This window comes from Kogia breviceps, chromosome 10 (genome assembly GCF_026419965.1).
Source record: "Kogia breviceps isolate mKogBre1 chromosome 10, mKogBre1 haplotype 1, whole genome shotgun sequence".
NCBI classification, from domain to species: domain Eukaryota; kingdom Metazoa; phylum Chordata; class Mammalia; order Artiodactyla; family Physeteridae; genus Kogia; species Kogia breviceps.
The window spans coordinates 93037320-93055235 of record NC_081319.1 but is presented as its reverse complement, the minus strand read 5'-3'; the positions used below and the strand labels follow the sequence as shown (position 1 = coordinate 93055235).

Below are 17916 nucleotides of genomic sequence, written 5' to 3'. Positions count from 1 at the left end.
GCATGCTGTTGCAAATGGCAAAATTATATTCGTTTTTATGGCTGAGTAGTATTTCATTATATGTATATATAATGAACACACAATATTTATATAGGTTGCTTCCATATAAAAACACTAATTTGAAAAGATGCATGCACCCCAATGTTCATAGCAGCATTATTTACAATTGTACAATTGCCAGGCTCAGTTCTTTATCCACAAGCTTCTTACACTTTCACGTACATCTAAACTACCTAGGGATCTTGTTAAAAATGCAGATTCTGAATCAGTAGGGGTGGCTTGCAAATAACTGCATTGCCAAAAAATTCTCAGGTGATACCAAGTCTGCTGGTCCAAGGACCACGCTAAAAGTAGCAAAGCAGTTTACAATGTTTTGTAAGAAATTTGAATTAATAAAATAATTGGAATGCTAAATAGCGTTTATTTTTAAATTGAAGTATAGTTGGTTTACAATGTTGGTTTCAGGGTGTACAGCAAAGTGATTCAGTTATAATCTTTTGCAGATTCTTTTCCATTATAGGTTATTATAAGATATTGAATATTGTTCCCTGTTCCTTGTACTGTACAGTAGGACCTTGTTGTTTATCTGTTTTATATATAGTAGTGTGTATCTGTTAATCCCAAACTCCTAATTTATCCCTTCCTCCCCCACCCTTAGCATTTCTAATAGAACCATAAAGAATAATTATACAAAATATATATAGTAAATATGTTAAATATGTACAATTTTTGTATTAACTCAGGTGTTTTCACAGAATTTTTGAATTGTCTTTATGAATCTAGGTCTTAACTGCTCTAAAAAAATTCAGTGTTTGCTCAGTCACTGCAAGTCATGGATTTTTTTTTTTCCTTCTTGTTGTGGTACATCAGTAGAGATTATTATTATTATTTTTTAGTTTGTTTGGCTGTGCAGGGTTTTTTGTTGTTGTTGTGGTACGCGGGCCTCTCACTGTTGTGGCCTCTCCCGTTGCGGAGCGCAGGCTCCGGACGCACAGGCTCAGCGGCCATGGCTCACGGGCCCAGCCGCTCCGCGGCATGTGGGATCTTTCCGGACCGGGGCACGAACCCGTGTCCCCTGCATCGGCAGGCGGATTCTCAACCACTGCGCCACCAGGGAAGCCCTGTGCAGGGTCTTAGTTGCAGCATGCGGGATCTAGTTCCCTGACCAGGGATCGAACCCAGGCCCCCTGCATTGGGAGCATGGAGTCTTAACCACTGTACCACCAGGGGAGTCCCAAAAGAGATTAATTTTCAAAGTCCATCTTTTAAATTTTCCATCATTGACTTAATTAGGAATGATCATTTGCTAAAAATGAACACCAAAAAGAAAATTAAAGACCAAGATTAATAATTCAGGAATCATTATAATATGAACTATAGGGGAAAGGAATACTTTCCCTTAAAAGAAATATTTTACCTTGAACTTCTTAAAAGTTGCTGTTACATATTGCCTTGAGATCACTTTTGAGTTTGGAAAGTAGTATTTTTATATATAGTAACCCAAGAATCACCCAGACCCCTATTCCTAACAGCTACATAAACTGAAGAGCATGCAGTCTTTGGTGTTCTGCCGGCAGGAGCATGGAGATAAGAATTCCACCTATGAACACTGTGTTATCCTTTTGTCACTATCTACTGATTAAACCTCAAAGGCCCTTTCAAACTGTCAGGGAAAGCACACACGAGGCGTTCTACGTGGATATGTATGGCAGGAAAGGACAGGGAGTTCTTGAATTTTACATTTTGTGAGTACCTAATTTTCATCCGTAAAGCATGGTGTGTTTCTGCTTTCAGATGTAGCATAGGATGTGCTGCTAGGAATGCTTCTGGTAATAAAGAAAACACCAGGTGCAAGCTGTAAGTAGAACTCAGGGGAAATTATTAGACTCTAGCATATGAGGCAGTACAGGGTCAAGTGCAGGGCTAAGTAGAAGAGAGCTTCGTGTCGATTAGCAAACAAACAACTTCAACCTATTGGGTCACAGGTGGCAGGAAGCTTATATTATCAGCAAAGGGAAAATATGTATCACATGCAGAGCACTCAGAAGTGGAACATATAATACTGTTTCCTCAGTTTGGTCAGAGTGGGGTAGGGAGAAGGTTGGAGAGAATTGAAAAATATAAATATTGTTTAGATGCACAGATGATGAACATATTAACTCCAAACCTTGATCAGACTCACAGAATTGCCTATGGATTTGAACCAAAGTAATATTATTTAGAAACTTGGATCACTTAATGTCACAAACGAGATTTCTCCCTTACCACCCAGACCAATTCTAATTGCTTCGAGCTCCGATCCTGGGCTCTTTTAGTGCCACCAGAACCTGATTAAACTTTTAGATGTTTCACCGGGGCTGTAGGCTCTTGTAACACTAACCTGTTATTGTGCCCTTCGAAGTACTTTTTCTCTAGTGTTGCGGTGAACTGGGAGATCTTATTTAGCATTTATTAAATAGTAAATAGCTAATTACTCAAAGTAGCTATTTACATATTGAATTTATTTTTCTTGGCATCTTCAACGTCGGATTAACATTTTGTTCCTACAGCTGGAAGATACTTACACAGAATAAAACATTCCCTTATTTAATCTCAAGTGGAATATACGATAAGTGTGATCATTTTAATTTGTGTCATTTATTAGTAGGAAAGAGGTATCGTACAGGTGGGATGCTCCATCACACGCCAGTTAGCAGGTGGCTTTGAGGGCAAGAGAGAAAACACTTTCATCAAGGGGCTTGTAGCAGTCACAGAAGGAGGAGTTCAGCTATGGGAAAAATAGAGGAAATGACATTGGGATGTGTGATTTTGGAGACTGGGGACAGAGCTTAAAGCAGTAATAATAACACTGTACAGATATCCTAAGAGAATACTCAAAATAGAAAGTCTGGCACTCTCTTTGTAAAAAATCGCATTTTCTTTTTCTAATCATGAGAGCACCACAGAAAGTTAGATCTGAAGGAGACCTTACTGATCTAATGAAAATTTGTTATGTAGATGCGGGAACTGAGGCACAGAGGAGTCTTGCTCAATGTACTTTAAATTGGTACCGTGGACATGTGTAAAATCCAAGCCTGCTGTCTCCTATTCCGGTGAATTTTTTAAAAATATATATGGTAGCATTTTTTTTTTTTTGCCTCCAGCATGCCCTTATCAGTTGGTCCTCTGATGGCCCATATCAAGGTGTTTCATTACACTGCACTTATATCAGGGAGAGGGCCAATATATGTTTTGAAAAGAGGATCATGACAGGCTCAGAAATAGAAATAAAGAAGGAGCAAAATAGAATAGGGCACAAAGCAGCCCATGGCTTTAGAATTTGGAAATATCTTTATAAGAAAGCAAAGTTAACCACAGAAAGAAGCGGGTATTGGTTTTGCTAAGGAGCAGCAGTATAGTTCCCTGTTAATCTCGTTGACCTGTTGAGCTGCTTTTATTATTTGAAGGCATAGATGCAATATATCTCTGTTTTTAACAAACATTAGAAACAACAAATATTTGTTTAATCATATGAACAAACTTGATTGTAAGATTCGTTGAAACAGGAAGCATGGCAGTCTCTTTAGTTATCCAGCACTGAGTGCAGAATCAATTTTATTAACTGTTTGAGAAAGTATTTTGGACTGATTAAATGCAACATGCTCCTGGAGGCTTTTGGAGACCAACCTTCTTCCCTGGGTTGATGTATTTGGGGATGATTTTCCTTGGTATGTGTATACTGCCCATTTTCAAATGGGGGGCTGCTACTTAAAGGTAGATAGCTACTGCTGGATTCTCTGCTCTCACTCTCCACCCTTCTCCACCCTGCTCTGTGCAGTGGAGGCTGATTCACATGAACTGCACAAACAAGCTTCCATGCTCTCTGGTTTCTGGTTGGGTTCAGTCAATGGGGAGCGCTGATGGGAGACTGGAGGGAGAAGATTTGGGTCCAGGTATTTATTCCTCTAGCTTCCTCCCTGAGAAGATGCTTCAAAGTTGTCTGTGTCCCTCAACCTAAGATCTTAGGGTCTCAAGGTGGCCTTCTAGTCACTAATTTCTTCTTCTAAGTACCAATGACCACTCCCTTGTCTCACTTTGTTGGGTCCAGGAGTGAGAGTGGCTCTGCTGTTATTTCTAGCAGGTTATGGTGCTATTCCTTAACAGTTATCTTACATCCCACCCACATACTTGTAAATAGTTTTTTATGCCCCCTTCAGATTACCCTAGTTTGAATGTGTCAGCTATCTCACCTTGGACTCAATGCCTGACTAATTAGTACTGTGCTTTTAAAACATAAATAAAAGGAGTGAAGAGCTGAAATCTTTGCCCTATTTTGTTGCTCTCCTTAACAACCCTGTAAGTCGATCTTCTGGCTTCTCTCATTTTAACCCCACCTTTAGCCTTTGCATCTTGGTTTACCAGGTTTTTTCACATTACCCTCAACTCCCCAGTCTGGCGCACACTTAATCTCCTTCACCTGGTTTCAGTCATGTGTGGAATGATTTCACCTCCCTTCCATCTGTTCCTGGAGTACATTGCCTGGGATTCCCCAGGCCTGCTTCCTTCATGGGACCAACCCCTGAAGACAGCTTTCTGACAAGTTACAACTGCATTAAGAATGAGCCACTCGTGTGTCCCTTTACTTGTCTACAATAGGACAATTGTTGCAAGCGAACCTACTCTCTTTCATGTATGAGAAAACCATTCCCTCCTATACTGCATCAACTGAAACTTCAGTCATCTCCCTGCCACTCAGGTTGGTGTCTTGGCATACATATTTTACAAGGTTACTGGCCCTTAGTCTAACAGAGCAATAACTTTAACAGATGAATTCCTTAAGGTTGGGACCTTGGGTTATACAAAATTAAATGAGTTCCCTGATGTTATCAGTTCTATAAATCCAAAGTTTTGTTGTATTTACATAAAATGAAGGTTCATTAAATTTTATCCTCCTTGTACTCTATCCCCAAAATGGTATTATAAATTTTCTTCTCCTGGAGTTCTTAATGATCCAAAATAGACTCTTTAAGGAGATCTACTGATCTGAAATATAGACATGCTGCCCTAACTATAATTTTTTTTCACAAAAGGTCTGGCTGCTGCTGTTTGTAGATTTGCCTTAAAATCTGTGCATGTAAAATATTAAACACCAAATGCTGAGGCATGGTAGATAAAAATACTTATGTCTCTCCGCCTGCATGTCAGGGGAGAGGACTTTGTTAGGAAACATTCATGAGAAAGTAAGAGACTGTTGATGAAGCAGGGCTCAGATGCTCCTTAAATGTCAGGTCAGAATCAATAATAGCATTGAGACTTTATCCTAGTAGGAATGGAGTATGAGACTCTATCACTCTCCAGGACAGCCTTCAGAGGGGAAAGAATGGAGGAGAGATTGACGAGGATCCATCAATAAAGCATAAGAGTGATTTGGGGGTTCAATACTAGTAATTACTAGATACCTGAGAGTGAATCTGACAGACATCAAGATAGCGAATCTTCTAGATATCTCACTGAAGAGTATATACGAGTCACAACTGCCCTCTAAGAGCGTTTATGATTCAGAAAGTGTCTCTAGGTTCACTGACCTGCTAGAGAAGTGTCCTTACAAGAGTAGGCTGAGTAAGTTTCAGGGTACCAGTAAACTACCCCACCATCCAAAAGTCTCCAAGTCATTAAGAATGCCCTTAAGATGGCTCCCTGAAAGTCACTGTAGCTTGAAACTGTAGGAAACTATTTTTACCTCAGAGGCTTCTGAGCTTTGTTTGGAGGAGGAAGAGAAACATCTTCTTGATCTAAGAAAATGTGTTAAAATAGGTGAGGAGTAGCTACAAAGAATCTGTAAGAAAAAGTATTGGTTTGCTGGGTCTGATCATGACAATTGGTTGGAGGGCTGGAAAGTATGGGAGCCATAGCAACAAGTTGATAGCAATGTTGCTATTGGCATCTTGAATCAGGATCCAAACATATGGTTGACTTTGGAATCTTTCCTTATTAAAAGAAAGCAAAAAGACGCCATCTTACTAGCAGCCATCTATAGTTCCGTAAGCCCGTCACCACTAAACCCTGTAACTTCTCCTCTCTGTATTTCTAGGTCCAGCCCTTCCTCCTCCATAAAGCCTCTCCTGACAAACCTCACCCACTGTGAACTCACTGTACCCATTGTGTAGACCCTGACACTTATTTTCCTATCCTATATGTTTAGATAACTTACAATTAGATTATAATTTCACGAAATGAGGGGCAGCATTTCTCAGCCTTCTTTAATTCTCCAACATTAGCACTGAATCTGCCTTCTAATAGTAAGTTCTTAAAAAATATCCTGGTGGCAGACTGATAAAATAATGCTTAATAAATACACTAGTTGTTAGGCTGATCCTGACATTGCCATCATATTCTAGAATATTCTCAGCTAGCTAGTGAAGTCAAGCCATTTTGGCCATTAACATTGCTAGGTGTCCTATTTGTCTACTGCTGATACTGTGTCAGGTGTTTGACCTTAGAGACACACTGGAGACATGCTGTACATGTATTTAGTTTTTCAGGTGTTCTATAATATGTTATTTCACCTACATAGGTATTGAATTTTTGAGCAAAGATGGATGCTTTCCTAGGATGGCTTCCTGTGCCAGAATAGTGAATGAATAAGTGAAGGAAAGAATGAATGGATCATTGAATTAATGACCCTGTATCCCTCAGACCTTTCTAATTTTTGGAGCTGAGTCTTTACACTCCAGGCTGAGCCTCATGCCAGACCTTGGTATCTAGGACAGGGAATAAAAGGAATCATGTCAAGAGATCTAGCTAGTCCTTTTGTTGGTCATAATCTGAACTAGTGGCCCTGGTTTTCAGTAACTCACATCTCAAAAGTCTCTGTGCAGTGCTGCATCCCCAACTGGATTTCCTATCTCTGAACTTTTAAGATCTTCTTGACTGGATCTCTGATTCCTGATGTTATGTTTCCTAGTGTCATATTAGCCCAGTAAAGGGGATTAGGTTTGATCCTAAAGCCACTGAAAAATTTTATGTGTAATTGTGTTAACGTTCAGGTAAAGCCCACTGCTGTCTGTATAAGTTTTCAGCTTCTCAGCGTGGCATACGAGGGCACCCATCATCCCGCCGATGCCAATTTGTCTGCTTCTTATCTTGATGCTCCTCCCAGCAGAGTCTCCATTACTTCCAGAATTTCCCATGTTCCTTCACCTTCGGTTCCTCCTCTTTGGGACTGTTTTCCCTTTCCTTTTCCCTTGGTTAACTTTTACTCAGTCTTTAGGTTTCAGCTTAGATATTACTTCCTCTGCTAAACTCTGGTATATTCCCAAGGTACCACACACTTGCCTTATCAAGCATAATATCATACTGGATCTGAATATCTTATTTGATTTCTGTATTCCCCATTAGATACTGAGTTTCGTGAGGCCTGAGACCACAACAGTCTTCTGCACCATTTTATCCCCAATGATCAATATCCTTTTAAATGAGAATGAATATATGAAAGGGTGGATGGATATCAATCTCTCCAACTTAGATCTTCTCTGATTTTGGATTCCTAAGATAATATACATTCCAGCTGTGATCCAAAATGAGGAAATATGTCTGGTTTTCTTTGTAGACTTTTGTCTCTCTCATACACATACACTCATACACACAGACACACAAATGGAGACTGAGAAATGGATAGGAGTGGGTGTCAAGAACTCAAGCAAAGCCTTACCTTACTTAGTGGGAAATATATTTTCTATAAATGTGCTTGGTAAAATGAATTGTTACTAAATTAAAATAAATAAAGCTACTTAAAATCAAGGGTCATTTGACAGATCCATATAACATAGTGATTCCCACCTAAGCCAGGCATCATCTTATTTGCCTGTTTTCTCAACGTGTGAAAAGCACTCAGAAAATTCACAGCTTGTCAAATGATAAGGAATTGCCCAGTTTGGGAAAATGTTCAGATCCAGAAATTACAGAGCCCTGCTTCTTTAATGAAACAAAAATCTACTTTCTTTGGTTTGCAAAATTGGAACTTTGCACAATGGATTTTCATGAGAGGCTTATTCATGACTTAGAAAAATCTTGTTGAATGAGTTGACGAAGGTGCTAAGGTTGAAAACGGAATAGATGTGAGGACCAAGCAGGGACACACTAGCCTCTGGGTCTTCTGAAATCACTGCAGAGAGCAGAGGCTCCGATGGGCCAAACCAGTAATTCTTCCGTAGTTTTTATTTGACTCTGGACTGTGTAGATCTTGAAAACAGTCTGTTGTGACATCTTAAGTATTCAGTGTGTCAGGGCCTCGCATTCGTGGAAAGGGGAGTGGGTTTTACAATCAATGAAACCCATTTCAGAGGGCCGCCCTGTAAGCAATGCAGAGTCAACATTGCCGCCAGCAGGCAGCTGGAGCCTGCAACAGATGCTGCTTTGTGTATGGTTGCCGTCTCAGCTTTCACGAAAACAGGTTACTGAAACCCACCTACCTGTCCTTCATCAGCTGATGTGTACAGTACACATAAGCTGTTGAGAGGAAAACAGAATGTCCTGAAGGGGAAATAAATTGATGCTTTGTTCTTTCAGATGTTATATAACTTTCACCTCCAGGATAATAGAAACATCATGTTTTCCAAACACTTCTCACTTTGAAATATATACTTGGCTGTGCTGAGGCCCTTGGGCCTCTGGCTTTCCTTCTTGACTTGTCATTCTGTTTTGTCATTACATAAAGTGTGAATTTGGGAGCTTGGCTCTCTGAGACACGGGGCGTAAAGGCAGCTGTTGAAGTCATCAAATTGGCTGAAAGCCAGTTTCTCTCCCCTCCTCACCTTGGCTCTGAACTTAACTGCATGCTGCCATCTCCTCGGGTTAAAAGAGGGAACTGTCCCCTTCAAGGACCGTGACTCCGCGACCCCTTTGCTTTACCAGTTGGTAACTTTTCCCACTCTGATCACCCTTACATTTTTGCTCCTGAAAGTAATTCAAGTTCAAAAAAATGTAAGGGAAATTCATGATTTCATCTATAAACAACTGAGGTAAATTTAACATAGTATTTCATGTTACCCAGTACTACTTGTTCGGGTTTAAAGTATGAAATTTGTTCGTTATGTTTTCAGTTCTTTTACTCTTTAGACCCTTCTCTCAGATTCCAGTTCCTGTGGGGGAAGATCTGGTCAGTTTAGTGTACTTTCTCTCTTTCTCTACTCCGAGTCTGAGCCACCTTTAATCCCATGTTAGTTTCTGGAGGAATAAAATGATGTCTTATTTAGGTACTACACAGTTTGGAAGTCCTCAAGACCACCCTCACTTCTGACATCAGTTGCAAGTTCAGGGCTAATCAAGACCACATTCAGGTTTAATAGTTTGCTAGAAGGACTCAGAAGTCTCTCAGGCTTGTGGTTTATTACTGCAAAATGATTCGGATTAAAGTCAGCCAAGGGAAGAGGGGCATAGGACAGGGACCCGGGAGAGTTGCAAGCAGGAAGCTTTCAGTTACCCTCCCTTGATGACTTATGTGGACAGTGTATACTTGTCTCAGTAACGATGTGTGACGATACACACAGAGTAGTGACAACCAGGGAAGCTCACCCCAGCCTTGGTGTCCAGAGTGTTATTGGGGCTCAGTCATGTAGACATACTTGACCACCAGTGTGTCTGACCTTAGACTCTAGCCCCTTCAAAGTTTGAACTGATATAGTAAATCACATTTTCAGCATCCACTATCTGGCATGTCCCAAGTTTGTAAGCACACTCTTATCAAGCAGGACATTCAAAAGGCTTAGAGAGTACCTCTTAGGAGCCAACACAAAAGCCAGACCTGTCTTTGGGCAAGATTAATCCTTTGCTGCATAGGTACTTTATGCCTCCAGTTAAAAATGTTTTGGTCTTTTCCAACTGTTAGAATTTTTTTTAAATAAATTTATTTATTTATTTTTGGCTGCCTTGGGTCTTCGTTGCTGCGCGCAGGCTTTCTCTAGTTGTGGCGACCGGGGTGCTACTCTTTGTTGCGGTTCATGGGCTTCTCATTGTGGTGGCTTCTCTCGTTGCGGAACATGGGCTCGAGGCGCACGGGCTTCAGTAGTTGTGGCACACGAGCTCAGTAGTTGTGGTGCACGGGCTTAGTTGCTCCACACACAGCATGTGGGATCTTCCTGGACCAGGGCTCAAACCCGTATCCCCTGCATTGGCAGGCAGATTCTTAACCACTGTGCCAGCAGGGAAGTCCCCAACTGTTAGAATTTTTGTTGTTGGTGGTGGTGGTTTTGTTTAGAAATATATTTTTTAACCAGCAGAAACATTTTAGTTTGAGATAAATGAATATTTGGAGTCTCCTTCTTGACAACCTTGCTAGCAGGTGGTATGTTTCAGAAGGCAAGTCTCAGGCTGAATTCTGCCACGTATACAAACCCTTATTAGCAGGCAGGTGAGAAATAAATTTTGAAAAGAGTGCAAAAACACTTTTAAAATTCAATAAAGTCTTGGCTCTCTAACCTTTTAAGGTATTCTACCAATCTTGAGCAAAAAGTTCATTTGAGGCAGATATGAAAGTGTTCTAGCTTCATGATTAGAGAAGTTGTTAGGTGACAGAATCATTTTGAGTCTGAGCACAGAACCCAGTGTCATAGGTCCAGGGGGCCCTTTCTGAAGGTTGTACGTTGCTACTGCCATCAGATTCTTACACTCTGTCCAGCAGATGCAAAAGATATATGACACATGTATATACGATATATGATATTCTGCCAATCTTGAACTCATTTCAGCAGTGGGAAACCATTTCTTATGCTAATTATAAAACCCTTCAGCAGTGGTAAAACCTTCAAGAGAGTTGATAACTGGTAGCTCTCTGGAGTGTAGATTCTTGATTATTCTTTCAGATGCTAATTAAACACTCCACAGTATGTATCCTAATTAGAATACATTGAATGTTAACTAATTGCCCCTAGGATATACACAAACTCTAACCTGTGACTATATCACACTCTCTATGCAGAAATATTTTAAAGTACACCTTAGACAATATAAAAGGCCCTTCTAGAAAAGGCTGCTTCTTCAGCTCCTCTGATTTCAAAGGTTCACCTGGATTCTTTGATCTTCTTTCCCCCTCCCTCCCTCCCTCCCTCCATCTGTCCCTCCCTTCATTCCTCCCTCCTTCTTTCCTCCCTTCCTTTCTTTCTTTCCCAATCTTCCAGTTTTGTCATAAGACCCCTTGGCTCCTCACATCTCCTTTCTCTCACTATCACTTCACTGGCCCAATCTGAGTTTCTTCGGCACAAGTCCTAAGACATATTCACAGGTGAGAAAGTATCACTTATTCTGGCAAATTTTATAGGTCATTCTTTTTTTTTTTTTTCCTTTTTATTTTTTTAACATCTTTATTTGAGTATAACTGTTTTACAATAGTGTGTTAGTTTCTCCTTTACAACAAAGTGAATCAGTTATACATATACATATGTTCCCATATCTCTTCCCTCTTGTGTCTCCCTCCCTCCCACCCTCCCTATCCCACCCCTCTAGGTGGTCACAAAGCACTGAGCTGATCTCCCTGTGCTATGCTGCAGCTTCCCACTAGCTATCTAATTTACATTTGGTAGTGTGTATATGTCCCTGCCACTCTCTCACATCGTCACAGCTTACCCTTCCCCCTCCCCATATCCTCAAGTTCATGCTCTAGTAGGTCTGTGTTTTATTCCCATCCTACCACTAATCTCTTCATGACTTTTTTTTTTTTTTTTAGAATCCATATATATGTGTTAGCATACGGTATTTGTTTTTATCCTTCTGACTTACTTCACTCTGTATGACAGACTCCAGGTCTATCCACCTCATTACAAATAACTAAGTTTCATTTCTTTTTATGGCTGAGTAATATTCCATTGTATATATGTGCCACATCTTCCTTATCCATTCATCTGTTGATGGACACTTAGGTTGCTTCCATGTCCTGGCTATCGTAAATAGAGCTGCAATAAACATTTTGGTACATGACTCTTTTTGAATTATGGTTTTCTCAGGGTATATGCCCAGTAGTGGGATTGCTGGGTCATATGGTAGTTCTATTTGTAGTTTTTTGAGGAACCTCCATACTGTTCTCCATAGTGGCTGTATCATTTTACATTCCCACCAGCAGTGCAAGAGTGTTCCCTTTTCTCCACACCCTCTCCAGCATTTATTGTTTCTAGAGTTGTTGATGATGGCCATTCTGACCGGTGTGTGATGATATCTCATTGTAGTTTTGATTTGCATTTCTCTAATGATTAATGATGTTGAGCATTCTTTCATGTGTTTGTTGGCAATCTGTATATCTTCTTTGGAGAAATGTCTATTTAGTTCTTCTGCCCATTTTTGGATTGGGTTGTTTGTTTTTTTGTTATTGAGCTGCATGAGTTGCTTATAAATTTTGGATATTAATCCTTTGTCAGTTGCTTCATTTGCAAATATTTTCTCCCATTCTGAGGGTTGTCTTTTGGTCTTGTTTATGGTATCCTTTGCTGTGCAAAAGCTTTTAAGTTTCATTAGATTCCATTTTTTTATTTTTGTTTTTATTTCCATTTCTCTAGGAGATGGGTCAAAAAGGATCTTGCTGTGATTGATGTCATAGAGTGTTCTGCCTATGTTTTCCTCTAAGAGTTTGATAGTGTCTGGCCTTACATTTAGGTCTTTAACCCATTTTGAGTTTATTTTTGTGTATGGTGTTAGGGAGTGTTCTAATTTCATACTTCTACAGGTAGCTGTCCAGTTTTCCCAGCACCACTTATTGAAGAGGCTGTCTTTTCTCCACTGTGTTTCCTTCCCTCCTTTATATAGGTCAGTCTTAAAGCACTTAAAGCATCCCACATTTATAGCTTCTCTATTCATTCAGCAAATTTTTATAAAATCCTACTGTTTGTCATTAAACTTTTTGTTTGTATGGAGAGTGGTTCTGAAAGAGTGGTCTGTAGAAACCTGGTGGTCCCTGGGACACGTTCAGAGAGTCTGCAAGATGAAAACTGTTTTCATAATAGCCAGAATGTTATTTGCCTCTTACATGGTATTGACGTTTGCAGTGATGCTGCAAAAGCAATGGTGGGTGAAACTTCTAGCATTTAATACTCAAGGCAGTGGCACCAAACTGAAGAGCGGTTTCCCTCGTCTTTCCAGTTAAAAAACAAAAAGCCAGTTTCTTTAAAAATTGTCTTTAATGAAGCAATACAATTTATTAATTTTATTAAACCTTGACCCTTGAGTAAACATCTTTTTAATATTTTGTGTGACAAAATGGGAAGTATACATAAAACATTTTTGCTTTATATTGAAGTATGAAGGCTCTCATGAGGTTGAATTGTGAGCTGAACTATTGGCTTTTTGCATAGAATACCATTTTTCCTTGAAAGAGCCACTGATACACAACCATACACATCTATGGTTGTTCAGATTTGTGTACTCGACAGACCTCTCCTTAAAAACATCAATTCAAGGAAACAAACTAGCATATGTTTTGCCAGGTATAAAATTGGAAATTTCAGGTAAAAATGTACATTTTTGAAAACTTGTGTCTACACTGAGCTTGAAAACTTCCCATTCTTAAAGATTTTTCTTATGAGCTCAATGGTGATACAAGGGCGACTTTTTGACATTGTGTAGTGAAATGTGTGAACATTTGGAAGATCGGTATAGCAGTAAATGAATATTTTCTAAGAAGTATCAATGTATAATATCACAGAACTTTGTGTGGTAAGAGAGCCATTCAATGTACAAGATAGACCAATCGATTTTAATGTAATAGAGTAAAAATATTTACTTAGACAATTTAAGTTTACACATTGTAACTAAGTTTTTAAAAACTTCCACTAAAAAAAAATAAAAATAAAAAAAATAAAATAAAAAAAAAAATAAAATAAAATAAAATAAATTAAAAAAAACCAAAAAAAACCCTTCCACTTACTGAGTTTTGGTGTAGTTTCAGAAAAGAAATAATATCCACAATCATCTGAAAAGAGCTATGAAAATACTTCTCCTTTTCCTAAGTATTTATCTGTATGAAGTCAGATATTTTTCATACACTTCAGCAAGAGTAACCTCTCAACATGTTGACTATAGACACTTATATGAAAATTCAGCTGCTTCTATTAAGCCAAACATTAAAGATATTTGCAAAAATGTAAAACATTGCTGCTCTTCTCACAATTCTTTTCTTTGGGAAATATAATTATCTTTTATAAAAATATATCATTTTCTTTAAAAAATAATGGGTTTATCATCATTCATTTAAAATAAATATATATTTTTGAATTTTTCAGTTTTAATGTCTGATAAAAAGTGACAAATGTAACATCCATCACCATTCATAGTTACAAATTTTTTTTCTCGTGGAGAGAACTGTTAACATCCACTCTCTTAGCAACTTTCAGATATGTAATACAGTATTATCAACTATAGTTACCATGCCCTGCATTACATCCCCATGATTGATTTATTTTATAACTAGAAGTTTGTCCCTGTTGATCCTTTTCATTCATTACATTTCTTCTTGATGAGGTAGTATATCCTTTAATAATTCAGACAGGTTTGACTGTGGATGATAAATTCTCTAAGTCTCTATATGCTTCACAAGTGAATGATAATTTAGTATATATTTTATTTTAACAGTTTCACTTATTGTGTTACCTTCTATCTCTGTTTTTGCTGATGAGAAATCTAACTCATGTTTCCTTATAGACAATCTGTTTTCTCTTGGATCTAAATGCCTGGATTAGGCACAGTAGCAGAATTTTTAAAAAGGTGTATTTGGGACAGATGATACTTTCAAATCCTACTGTACAGACAAACGTCAATTTTGCTTCTGAATTAGGCTTATGTCCCTGGGCCTATCACTGTTCCCAGCCCATAAGAGGTATTCAATATAATTGTGTTGTTGTTTGTTTTATTTTATTTTTTAGTAAAGAATGAATGAGTGAATGAATGAATGAAAGAATGAATAAACCTTGCCAACTGTGTGGGCAATTATTATAAAACTCAAATTTCTTGTTAGTGGAGATACTGCTGAAGGATGTTAATTTGAGAGTCTAGACACTAAAGCTTTGTTGATCACAGACACAAACTGAGAAGTCAGTTTGGTGGTTAGGATTGGTAGAAATCTTGTGTCTCATTCCATTTTGCAAGAGCTCAGACATTCTTGCTAAATTTCGCTGGCTGGGCTGGAGTGGGCTTCTGACCCAGTGTGGTCAGAAATGGTGTGATTATAGGGGCCACTACATGCCATGCCTAGGAGTGAAGTCCTCAGGAATATTTCAGGACTTTGAGTCCAGGCATGAGAGAAAAGCCAGAGGTCAGGAACAGAAGAGCTCAGAACCCATTAGTCAAGGAAATACAAGCTGATGTGAGACAAAAAGATCTTAACCAAAACAAGGGTGCATGATGTGGGGACCTGGTTCAGGATGTCACCTGGTTCAACTACAATGTCAGATCAGATACTGTGGTGAGTTTACCGTGTTACCATGATGATTTACTCTGCAAACTGCATTTACATTTGGAAAAAAATATTCTTAATGTCATTTCTCTAAACATCAATTTGTGTAGATGGTCAACACCAGATGTTAGTAAAATCTCATTATCTGATTCTGCTTGTTAGTCTCACACCCTCATTCTGGTAACCTGCTCTGGGTACTTTGTAGAGAATATTGTTTGGATTAGCAGTGATTTTTACACTATCTTTTAACGACTGGAGATACGTAGGCTACTATATCTACTGCTTAAACCACAGGCACACACATACACACCCCACACCCCTAAGCAGCCCTACACACACATAGATTTATACACAAACATACACTCATGTAAGTACTTAAGGAAAAGTCTAGGGACATGTATTGTCATATGCAGAAACTCAAAGCAAAATCTTTGAGATCAATGAACTAAAATTTTGTCTGCCCCCCAACCCCCCAAAAAACATTTATAAAGTTTAAAAACATGAAGAAGAATACCCTTCCCCCCTTTCCTCTCAATCCAGGTTAAGTGCTGTGTGGTCACCTTCTTGGTTTCTGTGTATGATTGAATCCTACTACCTGTGTTGTTTATCTCTGAGCTTTGCCCTACTGTCAAGCTCCTTTTCCTCACCCCATTGTTGCAAACAACAAGGGGGTGCCATTCTTTTACGTTTGTGTTTGTGATTGTCTTTGACCCTACTCTCTTTCTCTGAGTACTAGGGTCAAAATTTTGTTCTAGTCTGGAGGTGGTAATGTACGTTTGCCTTTAAATCCCTCCCTGGGAAAACCTTGGTTTCTCTTAGAGGATGGCATACCCAGCTCCCATCTCACACCTGCTTCCAGCTGCCACATTTCATGAGCCTGCTGTGCTAAAACACATGAAAATGGCAGGCACTGACAATTTTTACATAATCCCCAGAGCCAGGGAAGCTGGATCAAGGGAAAGTTTACCCAGTGAAAATCAAGCTGAAGAAAAGGTGAAAGAATTCAACTCTTTATTAGCAATTTTGAGTTCTCCATCTTGAGGAGCTGAGAAAGCCTGCCTCTGTGAGTCTGAGCCAGATTACTAGATGCTATGTTCTAAATGGTTGGTGGTGGAATTGAAACTTATAGCCAACACTGAAATGTACAGAAAAATAGTTGTATTTCTACAAAACTGAACTCCAATTGCTAAGTCAGCTTAAAATCCCAATCAGGGCATTTTCCTTTCTCAAATATTCTCCACTCTTCTTCCAGGACAGTGCGTAGACAGGGAGTGAGAAGTTCCAAGGCAACAAGGAAGAAGTATCTGCTTTGTAGACTCTCTCTGCTCCTTGTGTCCTTATTGGCCTCTGCTAAGATAATTCCTCTCTCTGTGGCTGTGGTTATTAGCTGTCTCCAGTGGATCCCAGTTGATGGAGCACATTGTTTTGTTGCACCCACCCAGTGCACCATCACTGCCCCTGGCTGCTGGACCACCTGCTGACCAGGTAGGTGCCCTACCTCAGTTCTCATGTACTGTTTGAAGCTCAGTGACATTATCTACCAGGATTCTAGATTTGAACTGAGCATCTGGCATCCTTTGTTGTAAGATCTTCCTACCCCTTGCAATGGCAGATGTCTGGCAGGAAATTGTAACTGTAGACCAGCACCTTTAATTTAAGAATTCTAAGTTCCTAATAGCGTTGGGGGTTCAGTGTAACTTTATTTATTTGTATATTTTTTATCTTTGCTTACAGTTTATTTTTTTTAACATCTTTATTGGAGTGTAATTGTGTGTTAGTTTCTGCTGTATAACAAAGTGAATCAGCTATATGTATATATATATATCCCCATATCTCCTCCCTCTTGCGTCTCCCTCCCACCCCTCCATATCCCACACCTCTAGGTGGTCACAAAGCACCGAGCTGATTTCCCTGTGCTGTGTGGCTGCTTCCCACTAGTTGTCTATTTTGCATTTGGTAGTGTATATACGTCCATGCCACTTTCTCACTTCATCCCAGCTTACCCTTCCCCCTCCCCGTGTCCTCGAGTCCATTCTGTATGTCTGTGTCTTTATTCCTGTCCTGCTCCTAGGTTCTTCATAACCTTTTTTTTTTTTATTATTATTCCATATATATGTGTTAGTATACAGTATTTGTTTTTCTCTTTCTGGCTTACTTCACTCTGTATGACAGACTCTAGGTCCATCCACCTCACTACACATATTCAGTGTAACTTTAAATATTTCATTTTCCATTGAAATGTGTTTTAGTTGTTTATGATTTGGTAATTTACTTTTTTTTTTAAAGTAATAGATATAAAACTGAAGGGTCCTGGACCTATGTCTACAAGAATAGTTAATTTCTGATAAACTTGGTCAATTGTAATGTCAGTTCTCACAAGACCAGTTGTGGTTCATCTCAGTGGTGATGTAACAAAAGGAGATGTGGTTCAAATAACTAACGCAGATATTGGTGAGGAGATTTAGAATTTTCAGAAGTTAAACATCTGCTTGATGTACTCAAAACCT

The 17916-nt window shown here is 39.1% G+C and overlaps 1 long non-coding RNA gene across 1 annotated transcript in view; it reads left to right on the top strand.

Moving 5' to 3' along the window:
* The window catches only part of LOC136792035 (uncharacterized), a 329449-nt gene that overhangs the window by 110209 nt on the left and 201324 nt on the right, over positions 1–17916 (top strand). Inside the window, exon 2 of the long non-coding RNA XR_010835149.1 lies at positions 16662–16894. This is a non-coding gene — a long non-coding RNA (uncharacterized lncRNA). The remainder of the gene's footprint in view (positions 1–16661; positions 16895–17916) is intronic.